The 12,628-nt window shown below is 35.4% G+C and overlaps 2 non-coding genes across 2 annotated transcripts; one reads left to right on the top strand and one right to left on the bottom strand.

Annotated features, from left to right (window-relative positions):
* Window positions 1-961: 961 nt before the first annotated feature.
* On the bottom strand, window positions 962-1,033 carry TRNAE-CUC. Its single transcript has one exon. It is a non-coding gene; the product is annotated as a tRNA-Glu (tRNA).
* A 1,026-nt stretch (window positions 1,034-2,059) lies between these two features.
* Window positions 2,060-2,131, top strand: TRNAE-CUC. The gene has a single exon. It is a non-coding gene; the product is annotated as a tRNA-Glu (tRNA).
* Window positions 2,132-12,628: the final 10,497 nt, after the last annotated feature.

Consider the following 12,628-nt stretch of genomic DNA (forward strand, 5'->3'; position numbering starts at 1 on the left):
TCTGTGGTCAAAGTAAGGAAATAGTTTATTTGTTTAAGATTCATCAAGTTTTCCCACGGATTTGTGACTGTGTTGAATCAACAACTTTTTAAAAGCTTCTTCTCTTGCAACAAAGTTTAGATAATTCATACAAATAAAGATCATACACTCTAAATAATGAAGTGCTAATTTGTCTAGTTCAAATTTGAACTAGACAATTCAGCACTCCGAAGTGCAGTCACTATACACGCTCTTTAAGAGCTAAATTAGCACTTCATTTTTTAGAGTGTAATTATCCTAAAATTTATTCAATTAGCAACAGCAACCGCTTTTAAAATGCTTCAGTAGATTTACCAAAACCCAACTCTGTAGTATTGGTAAATCCCTTCAATAGTTCAACATGCTTAGAATTTCATGTCAACCCCCCTCCCTCATAACAAGATTAAATAAATGCATGCCCCCCCCCAAAAAAAAAAATATATATATATATAATAGTAATAATAGAATATAAAAAAGTTGTGGTGTGTAGGATATTAACTAAAAGTGTTTTATCAGATTAATTTACCGATTTTACATCAGAATTTATTTCTATCGACCAAAATATAAAACGTCTTGTAAAACATGGAATAGGCTGAGAATTTAAGGATATAACCAGTGTCAGTAGTTTACTTATATTTAATTGATAAATATGCAAAATATGTGCTCAAATGGCTTGCGAGAGAGGGTGCTAGATTTATATTCAAATTGGAAAATGAATTAAGTCCGAAAAAAAATCCAATGGGTAGTTGTAAATAAATACAATTTTGTGATATGTACGATGCTACTCGAATACAATTCACATCACTGAACAAAGCTAAAAAATGCTTTAACGATTTTTAAGGGGTATTAGGAAATGATAAGTTGCAAAAGCAAATACACAAGATATTATGGATTTTTTTTTTTACTTTTCGTGAATAAAATAATATAAAAAAAAAGTTACGGTTTCCCACACCGGGAATCGAACCCGGGCCACGGCGGTGAGAGCGCCGGATCCTAACCACTAGACCATATGGGATTCGAACGATAGTATTTGTAAGGTAATATGTATATGTAGGTAACGGACCGAAAATCACTGGAGCATCAATACAAGAACTAACATAATCGCTAGAGGGTATTCATTTGTCTCGCAATAACAAGGAAATTCGTGATCACTCTCGCAAAAAGTGTTCACTGGCTTTCTAGGAAATTCGTGATAACTCTCGCAAAAAGTGTTCACTAGCTTACAAGTTCACGAGCTTTCGAGTGCCGCTGCAACTCTTTAACAAGTGATTACGAATTTCCTAGAAAGCCAGTGAACACTTTTTGCGAGAGTGATCACGAATTTCCTAGTTGACCATAGTAGATTGCGAGACAAATGAATACCCTCTAGCGGTTATTTCAATCCGCAATAATGAACCTATTTAGTATTATTGAAAGAACTAACATGACTAACAAACAATAAAACAAAAAGAGCTAAGTAGGAGATCCCCAAAGATAACAAAAAACATAACGCTGAAAATCTCATTAAAATCATATTTGACATTAAAAAACCTCTCAAGGCTTAAATGTATATGCATAAACATGATTATAAATGATTATGAGCAAAATTATGACTTATGAAATTGCATGGCGGGGCAGATTTGGTCATGAGGAGGCTTAATATTACACTAAAAGCAATTCTACATTGAAATCAAACCAGGAATCATATCTCGTTTCATATTGAAATGTAAAAAAGTAAGAATATTTCATAATAACATAAAAAAATTAGGGAGTGTGAGACATCATTTAATAACACTCAGTATTTCATTTGCACATGACATGTTTTGTGAAAAGAACAACTTTAAAATGTCATGCAATGTCTCTCAACTCTCATTTTACACCCGATTTTGATTTTTAAAAATTAACAACGTTAATCTTGTTTAATTGTCCTTTATATTCAAGCAACTTTTGTTAGTGTGGACCATCCACCTACATGTATCTTAGAATATGCATATACCTATTTGGTGTAGACCTGGTCTTCGAACCAATCTAGTCATTACTATTCCAATTAGTCGTGTCCAAATCCCATATGGTCTAGTGGTTAGGATCCGGCGCTCTCACCGCCGTGGCCCGGGTTCGATTCCCGGTGTGGGAAGAATTTATTTTGTTTTTAGTAGACTATATCTATTGGATACTATATCGCACCAATTGGTATTCGCTATATTTCACCATATAATGCACCGTTACGTCGTAATTTAAGCAGGAAATAAATGCAAGTTCACGGCGATTCCATTGTCATTTAATTGCTTTAACAGTACGATCCATTTCGTATGAACTAATCATGATAAATACAAATTGACTTGGAAATTGTACTCAAGGGAAATACAGTTTGAAGAATCGCATGACCCCTCTCTGACCTTAATGAAGGAATGAATGATATATTGCAAGAAATGAAGTGAGAGATAAGGAAAGACAAATACTTAAAGATAATATTAATAGATAGATTGATAGATAGATATACTGATAGATAGACAGATAGATAGATAGATAGATACATAGATAGATAGATAGACAGACAGACAGATAGATAGATAGACCGATAAAGATAGATAGAAAGATATATAGATGTAGATAGATAGGTATAGATAAATGTATAAAGAACGAAATAGAGCATAATCAAAGAAAGAAAGAATGAAAGAAAAAATGGGGGAAGGGGAGATATATCCAAACACCATTTCAATCATAACAATTTGTCCATGATCAAACATCCCGAGTAAACGCCTGATTACACACGGGAAAGTCCGAGGTTCGATTCCCGATACTTACGGCACCTGTGGGCAAAGGCAGTCTAATTATGTTTTTATCTTAACTTAAGAATAATGAATGAAAATGCATTATGCATTTATTATACCAACGTGTGCATATGTTTATCAAAAAGTTGATAAAATAAAATTCGATTATGGGCTCAATTATATATGCCAAACCCGACTTCTCATCATGTAACTATGATATTATATGACAAATAAACGAGTACCTAGTTGAACCAGTTTCCTAACTTTTATTTTTTGAAGTTGACAAGTCATCATGTTTTGGTCAACGTGGTGGATAATCCGCAGAAGAGAAGATTTGCATAAAGGATATGGTAAGAAGATCAACCTTGCCTAGTTTATTTTTCGGTCAAAGTCTAAATTAAGTTTCCGTATTTCTTCTTCAACTATCTATCACCTTTCTTTCTTTTCATCCAGTATCTACATATCCAAGCTAATTTTTCTTCTTTCTTTTCATTTCTCTTTCCCACTCTATTATTGTCTTCCGCTTTTGTGGAAAGTTGTTTTGATCAAAGAAAATTATGAATGGGAATCTTTATTTTTGGAAAGACTATATCGGGCGCACAGTCATGTTATCGCTATTTCGTTATGACAGTCAGACGGGCACAAAATAGCAAATTAAATTTCTGAAGATTTAAAAAGATAACATTGAATCATCTATTCTTAGTAATTACCCAGAGGCGAATCAGCAATATGTCATCATATTTCATTTGTTCTAACTTGTATTAAGTACTGTACTTTACTCAATAATCTGAAATGTACAGTTAACAAATTTGAACAAAGTGCGTTGAAGTATGATATTAAGATAAATATTAATTAATTAATTGATTAATTTATCAATTAGTATATACATTAATTAATTCACTTGTTTATTTATTTATGTAGGAATTAGTGTAAGCATCATTTTATGTATGTGTACATTATTCTATTCATACACCCATTTATCTGTTTATCTATTAATTCATTTATTCAGTTATTTTACTATTTATTCATATCTTAAAGTAATAATCATTTATCTATGTCATGATTTATAATGACTGTGGCCCCCGTTAATACTCTATTCCATTTTTAGGAACCCTTTCGACGTGGTGTTCAACATGAACAATGTAAACAATCTCATGCATCAAGTTGACAACGAGTCTGTTACGAATTATATTACAATCAAAACACCTTGAAAATCTTACTTGAGTCAATTTCATTAAGAGGATGGACAAGGCTTGTTTGTATTGTCATAACGACATCGACCGAGGTAGTCTATTTTTTAACTCGCTTAGGTCCACTAGCCCATTTTTCTGAAAAATAAACTACCAGGTTGTGAGTCAATCGGATACGGATGAGTCACTGAACCGGGGGTTCCCTCGGCCATGCTGATGTTGTTGTCATGACTCACAGTGGGAAAGAGTTAGAGACTGTTTTTTGGCGTCAGGAATTGTTTGTTCCCTTTTGCTGTGTGTGTGTGATCATATCGATTTGGATGATGACGATGACAGTGACTGTGTCTGTGATACCCTTAACCGTCCTTGAACTTGAAACGTCATGCATGCGATTTTACACGTACCTTATGAAACTCTGTTAATTTTTTTATTCATGTAATTCACGGGTCCGAATCACAAAGGCTATGCTTCAAAAAAAAAATCAGTGGCCTAAAATATTCGAGGAAGACCACCGCAATGGCAAGCTGTAAAATTACGCGACTTCGCCCCTTCTCCTGGCGATGTCAGATGTGGGATGCGCTGAAATCTCAACGTGACGCCGACATCGCTTCCCTTCCAACTTTGACAGTGTTGGCTTCTTTGCTGTTCATTTGATATATCTTTTTTCTCATTTATGCACAAGCCCCCACCCCCAAAAGTGGCACTCGAACGCTGCTAGCTCCTGCTACCCTAGTTTAAATTCCAATATGAATTTTACTGAAATCAAAATAATGTAACCTAAGATTTCAGATGGAGTAGGCCAACTCAGATATATGATTCAGAATGAGTTAGTAAAAGGTTTACTTAAGCATAAAAGAGTTATCATTATCTAGTGCTGTCCCTTTGAATGGGGTTGGTTGCCTTTTGTCATGATTCCTCTCCTTATACTTAGAACAGTCTATTTCTTGACACCATAAACAAGGTGTTTCACCGTCTATCCTTTTCCCATTAACCCTTTATCATTCTCTTCATAATAATTTCTGCATTAACTATCTCTTGTAACATGATATTTTCTCTTCTGAAAAATCTTAATCTGACGAAACACACACAAAGGTTCAACTTAAAGCAACGCGAAACTGGGGGCAAGTTTGTGTGCAACTTTGCCCCTTTGTGGTGCAGAGTTGCACCACTTAATGATTGTTTGAATGTGGCATTATGCTGCATCGTTTGTTTAATATACCTTACTTTACTTTCTCTTAATCACCGTTTAGTGTTCAAAACATTCTGACTCAGGGCAAATTATTATTACTTCATGGTGTATCGCATTTCAAATAAACGTGATTAATCTTTACCACTAACCAAAAAAGATCTATTTTTGGTTTGTTGATCTAATCCTTGTTGGAAGTAATAATATATCCGCTCTTTCCTCATTATCTAATTTTATGTGTTTTTCCTTCCCAATGCATACACAGTGAAAAAACACTGTTTCTTGTAGTAGCTGTTTAAAACAGTTTAAACAAGTGTTTACAATCTTCAACAAATATTTAGTTTTAGAACAATTTTAACATTTTTATTGGAACGATTGCGCAAAAAATGAATACAAGTTGTAGTATTAGAATCATGTTAATTTGATAATTCGTGCTCCAATCATCCAAAAAGTTGTGTGCAACTAACAATTTACTTTACTCTCTTGACACATGTATTCAGCTTTCGATTGGAAAGTATTAGGCATTGGATATAATATCATGAAGCTTAAGTAGCTCCATGCATGGATATATTATGGAAGCTTAAAAGTGCCACCGAGATGTTGAGATAATTATCTCGGGAAGTCGACATCTTGACAGCAAAATATAAGATGACGAGATCCTGGATCTCATCATGTTGACATCTTTTAGAAGAGATGATGAGATGACGAGATCCTGGATCTCATCATGTCAACATCTTTTAGAAGAGATGTTGAGATGACGAGATCCTGGATCTCATCATGTCAACATCTTTTAGAAGAGATGTTGAGATGACGAGATCCTGGATCTCATCATGTCGACATCTTTTAGAAGAGATGATGAGATGACAAGATCCTGGATCTCATCATGTCAACATCTTTTAGAACAGATGATGAGATGACAAGATCCCGCATCTCATCATGTCAACATCTTTTAGAAGAGATGTTGAGATGACAAGATCCCGGATCTCATCATGTTGACATCTTGTAGAAAAGATGATGAGATGATCTTGTCATCTCAACATCTCTTCTTAAGATGTTGACATGATGAGATCCAGGATCTTGTCATCTCATCATCTCTTCTACAAGATGTCAACATGATGAGATCCAGGATCTTGTCATCTCATCATCTCTTCTACAAGATGTCAACATGATGAGATCCGGGATCTTGTCATCTCATCATCTCTTCCAAAAGATGTCAACATGATGAGATCCAGGATCTTGTCATCTCATCATCTCTTCTAAAAGATGTCAACATGATGAGATCCGGGATCTTGTCATCTCAACATCTCTTCTAAAAGATGTTGACATGATGAGATCCGGGATCTTGTCATCTCATCATCTCTTCTAAAAGATGTCGACATGATGAGATCCAGGATCTCGTCATCTTATCTTTTGCTATCAAGATGTCGACTTCCCGAGATAATTATCTCAACATCTCGGTGGCACTTTTAAGCTTCCATAATATATGCAACCCTCTATCATGTCTATCAGAGCGTATTGAGATATAGCAATGCTGACTGCACATCTTCCATCGTTCGTCATGTTTGTTGATGTAATTTTGGAGATAAATTCACATCCTTGATATAACTATGAAAGATGACTATGCTAAATGAATGCAATTCAAGTTTCAAAGGCATTGCATGGACTTACGCCTTCTTCTATAAACATAACTTGTATTCATTTTTTATGACAAACTGATTTTGTTTAAATTTATATTTACAAAAATGACTTTGTGAAATGGAGGGAAAAACATAATGTTCAGATGAAATGAAATGAAAAATGAAACTGACGATGAACCATTGCGACGAACTTGCTTCCATCAATGTGATCAAGGAATATAGATCATCATCCGCAGTCTGTCCCGATGTGAAAACAGCGAGTTTTTTAACGGCAACGCGGAACAAATTCTAGGACATAGTGAATTTATTGAAAATATCGGTAAAATGAAATTGAACAGCTCGGAGGTCCGATTGGTTACCAGAGCAGCAGTTCGTTCTAAGGCTTGGAGTTAACGAAAGAAAAGCAAATATTTGGTTGTATCTCCAAAGTCTAGGGCGAAACTGCTGTTTGGATTCACAAATTTTCGATAAAGACTTTTTTGATTGTCAGAAAAGACATTTTACAACACTTTTCTATGTTCTATGAAAGCGATCACCATGGCGGTGTGAAAACTCGCAAGCATGCCATTGACCTCTTGCTTATATACCAGAGCCCCGTTGCATAAAAGTTATTATTTTGTATGGTAACTTTGACATCCAACGTAACTACCATGGTAACGATGACCAACAGCCAATCAGAATCAAGGATTCCATGCAAGTTACCATTGCCTCGCAAACTTTTATGGTAACGTTGCCATCCAATTATAACCTCCTTTAAATCCTTGATTCTGATTGGCTGATTTGCAGTGTTGCCAGGTCAGTTTCTATTGGATGGCAAAGTTACTATAATAGCAATTTTTATGCGACGGGGTCCAGGAAAAGTGCAATTAAGCATTGTTTCTTTCAGTCAGATCAGCTATACCGACTCCAGACTGAACAACATACGCACTTGCCAGTGATATGTCATCGGACCAATTGGAGTCGGTTTGTTGGTGCAGGACCTCTCACGTCCCTGGTGGGTGTTTCATAAAGCTGTTCGTAATTTAAGAGCGACTTTAAGAACGACTGGTGATCCTTTCTTGTGGTAAATGGTACATTGATTTGGAGATGGTTTAGCGCGTACGAAAGGATCACCAGTCGTTCTTAAAGTCGCTCTTAACTTACGAACAGCTTTATGAAACGGCCCCCTGGTTGGTGTGACCATGGTGACTGTGTGATGTACGATGATATCCTCAAAAGCAGGGACGTGCCTCCCTCTCACGTCCCTGGTATAAGCATGGTCTTTTAAAAGCCAAGCTAACCAACTAATCAACAAAACCAGGAACCAGGTGGGTGTTTTATAAAGCTGTTCGTAATGTTACACACAACTTTACGCACGACTGGAACATGTTCTTGGGTCATAAATCAATAATATAGGGATATCACATAGCACTAGAAAGGATTATCAGTCATGAGTAAAGTCATTCGTATCTTACGAACAGCTTTATGAAACACCCACCAGGTACAACAAGTATGTATGGTAAATATGAAATAAAAAGGGAGACGGGTATGCTCTTTACCCTCTCCTGCTTGCTCTGTTCTCCAAAGGGCTGACTGACCGGGGAGGCAATAAACCTTACAGACCTGGTGCCCAGAGTTCTGCTACACCGGACGCTCATTCTTCCGGTGCGTTATGTTCTGGGGTCCGTGTGTCCTCTTGCTTGGCCTACCTACCAGCAGTGATATCTACTACTGCAGCAGCTAGGGCCCTTTGGTAACCTCCAGTCCTGTTTTGACGGAAACAGAGGACGCAACGGATCATCCGAAGATGGAATGGATAAGGAGAGAAGGGAATCAGAGATTAGACCTATCTCTTCATGAGAGCGCTGAGTAAATAATATGCATTCTATCATAAAATTTGATGACACTACCAAAAATAATATGCCGAGGCGTTTTTTAAATATATTTTTTATATATCAATAGCTTGTCCACTTGTCATTGATATGATATAGGGTATGATCCAGTGGAGTGTCAAACTCATAAAGCACAAAAGGTTATAAGTATGATGTACTTGGATCACATATCGCAAATAGACTATAGCTGCTAAACTCAAATAGATATCCCCAGTCGTTGAATGTCCGGATATGTTGTTAGAACAGACAGGACGGTAATTTAATCAATTTTTTTTATTAAACTAATGTTTCATAAACTGTAATAATGGCAGTCATCGTTAAGAATAAACATTTTCACAAAAGGAGATGGGGGGTGGACGGAACCACATGTCCCATGGCTATGAGGAGGATTTTTTCACGGAACAATATAGGCAAATTGTAATTGTGCGAGAGAGAGAGAGAGAGTAAAGCGATCGAGCTGATCTCGAGGGTTGTGTTTTAGTACTTGTGAATCATCAACATGATTAAGGATTAGTCCACAAAAATTTGTGTCAAAGAAACTAATCAATTTTACAACTTGAAATGTTAACAATTGTTGACTACATCAGATAAGCTAAGTTTTTAATTTTTGCTTTTTGAAGACCAGTTTACTATTTTGGATATTACAGAGAACCTTCCCTGGCGACTTATTGATGGTTTTCGTTTAAGGGTGTCTGGTCACATTATGAGCTGCATGACGCTATACATGCAGATGTGTGGTATCACTTATGTGATGTCACACCAATGTAACCGACTCCAAACCGATAGTCGGTCTGGAGTCGGTTTCGCAAGCGTGACTGTCGCAGAAACCCTGACAACTACATGTCTACTGTTTGCTTCACATGATGTCAAAATAAGTAAATAAACGAAATTACACTTTCCCTTCATTGACGGTAGTGTTTTATAATGGTACGAGCGCGCGTTCAATAAAATATTGATTGATCTAATTATTGTCATTCATTTAACTGTTGATATTACTAGTCACCTTTACATTCATAGTCTGAACTTGATTATATTCTCCCAAACAAAACAAAGCGATTTTTACTAGTTACTCGCTCATAATTTGACTCAGATTGAACAAATTTGATGGATTTTCGTAAAAATACAAAAATGACAGTTTTTTTTTTACTTAAATGGAAGCTTTCTTAAATAACAATATTCCAACTTTTAGATTGACAATCATGATTGGCATGGGAAATTGCACTTTAGTAGCAGGTATAACTGTGTGTGGATATTGTTTTGTGAACTGGTAAAAAAGCTAAATCCGTATGCACGCTCATGAAACTTTATGATCGAATACGATATGGCATGTAACAAGTATCCGGCCCTTACACGCCGAACAAAATATCTAACATGTTGGATGGTCTGACACGCATATTTTCTGACAGTGCTGATTTGATGGGTGGTGCCATTCTTAGGTTGAGATGGGGATTGACTGAGAGAGCAATATCGCTCTTATTTTACTTCTTTCAGATTTGAATGGAAAATTGAATAATGATTTTAAAAATTATTCTTTAGTGGGCGTATGATCAGTTGCTTATTTTCTGAAATCATCTCTAACCATATAACCTACAACCATAATGTAATCATATTGATGCCACTTTAGACATCATACAAGAAAACGAAGCGAGTGTTGGATGAAAATATACCTACATCATCCCCCAGTGGAAGCTATTTTGCTTTTTGAAATCATGTTTGCATATACCATGATTCGCTTTATGTCACGACAGTGAGCGATCGGAGCACGCAGAGAAAATAATGTATAAGCACTATTTTTAGTCGAAAATATGTTATACTTCACTATGTTAGTGGTGCAGGAGGGGAAAATTAGGAATGTAATCTAATTCTCATTTTTAAAAAAATCGGACAAAATGTTGCACAATAAGAAGTTTTACGTTCAACCCAGATCCATGGCACATAACTGTAACAATAATTATGCTTGTGCCATTGGCAGGTGAAATATATAGATAAAACAATTCCAAGGATTTAAAACAAATCCAAATCGGCTGTGGATAATGACAAGCCGAATGTTGATTTATTTCAAATCTTAATGATTAATTATTAAATCTCAAAAGATTTAAATTCAAATCTTTTAGATTCATATTTACATCTACAAGGTTTAAAACTAAATCTGATATTCAGCTGGTCACTATTCACAGCCGATTTAGATCTATTTTAAATCCTTGGAACTGTAGAGTGTATTAGCATACAAAGATAAATGACATAAAGTAGAACATGAAACTTTTAAAAGACTTAAATTTGAACAAAAGAGTATATGTACTTTTAAAAATACAGAAAAATATATCATTATATTGTAATGAATTATAACATTAATGGTTTCCCAGACGGCCGGCGAAAGAGTGTATATGAATCAAAGTTGCATAGGATCATAGATTTGGAACATTTATCGGTATTAGTGATTGTGAATTCAACAAGGTCAAATCTATTACGGTTTATTCAGACTTTAATGAATATTTCATTCAAAGTTTCCAGAAAGTACATCAAACTTTGAATGCAGCAAATATTTCGTGTTTTCTATTTTCGGTTCAAAGTATAAGAATCAAATATCTTTGACAAATTCTAAGAAATGCTGCAAATTTAGACAACTATGTGAAATAATCATGAATCAATTCTAAAACCCCAGAACAGGACACAGGTCCCGAGGACACTAATTCAATTGTCTTCTAATAACCAAACAAACAAGAAATATGACAAATCCGGTCAACGATGTATGTCCAGTTTTACCAAGAATCTGAACTTGATATTTTTCATAGAGCCAAATAATTATAAAGTACATGACATTGTGATGGTAAGCACGCTTAACATCAAAGGGTTGGGCAACTGATTTAATTGTTTTGCAAGATATGTTTCACATGGATTAATATGGGTGCCAAGTTGACATGGTTGATGACATATCCGGTTAACACTGAATGACTTTTTGCTACTGTCCTTGCCACTTTGGTTGTTCTGATAGACCCTGATAATATCCCATTATGATGATGAAATGACTTATGAATTGTTTTATTTTTTAGAATAAAAGTTCGACATTTGAATTATTTGCGGGGGCGGGGGGAATTGGGAATGTTTCATCGGACTGACCTTACATTCAGATAAATTTTGCATTATATATATGTGATCATGGTGATGTTTGTGATGTAGGATTTTAAAGTAATCTTCAGGGAATCCCTGTTCCACGTAATTTACTCTAAGTTTCTACCCTTAATATTAAGAGCACACTTTACAAAAACAGAAATTAAACAAAGCGATGCACATATTTGTATCCACTATAAGTAAATTGTTATGTATTTATTATTGATTCTTTATTAAATCATCACAATCACTAGATTTGATTAGAAGTTTAGACACAGGACTACTAAAACATCAAATTGTTGGTTAACCCTGTTTGACAATATAAGACAGAACAAAATTTTTTTTTAGTCAGTCGTTTATTTGCTGTACATCTCAAAGGCAAATTCTACCTCAACTACAAGTTCATTAAAATCACACAAACATAGCAATGAACATTTCATTATAAGGTAATGTAGAATACAGAGACCATGGCAGCTTTTTATCACAAAACAATTATGTGCACGTCTTAGCCGTGTAAACGAGGGACAATTCTAAGAACCTAAAACAATAGTCATGATAGTATAGACAAAAAAAGAACTGTTCCACGTCAGCTAATAAAAACCGTTTTCAAAGAGAATATTTGGTGATTTTTTTCAACTCTACGTTCGTTGAAGGGTTAGGGTCATTTCATGTCGCAGTCACGCGGATGAGACCGATACCATACCGACCATTGTACGTGATTCCAAATAACCAAACAGTTTGGTAGATAAATGTTGATGTGACTGGATGTTACATCTAAGAATGCCGTACGAAACCAGCGTTCGTATACCGTTCACAGTTTGTAAGAACGCATGCATGCGGGCTCTTAACGTAGATTCGTACAGCGCTC

The sequence above is a fragment of the Lytechinus variegatus genome, chromosome 2 (genome assembly GCF_018143015.1).
Source record: "Lytechinus variegatus isolate NC3 chromosome 2, Lvar_3.0, whole genome shotgun sequence".
NCBI lineage: Eukaryota > Metazoa > Echinodermata > Echinoidea > Temnopleuroida > Toxopneustidae > Lytechinus > Lytechinus variegatus.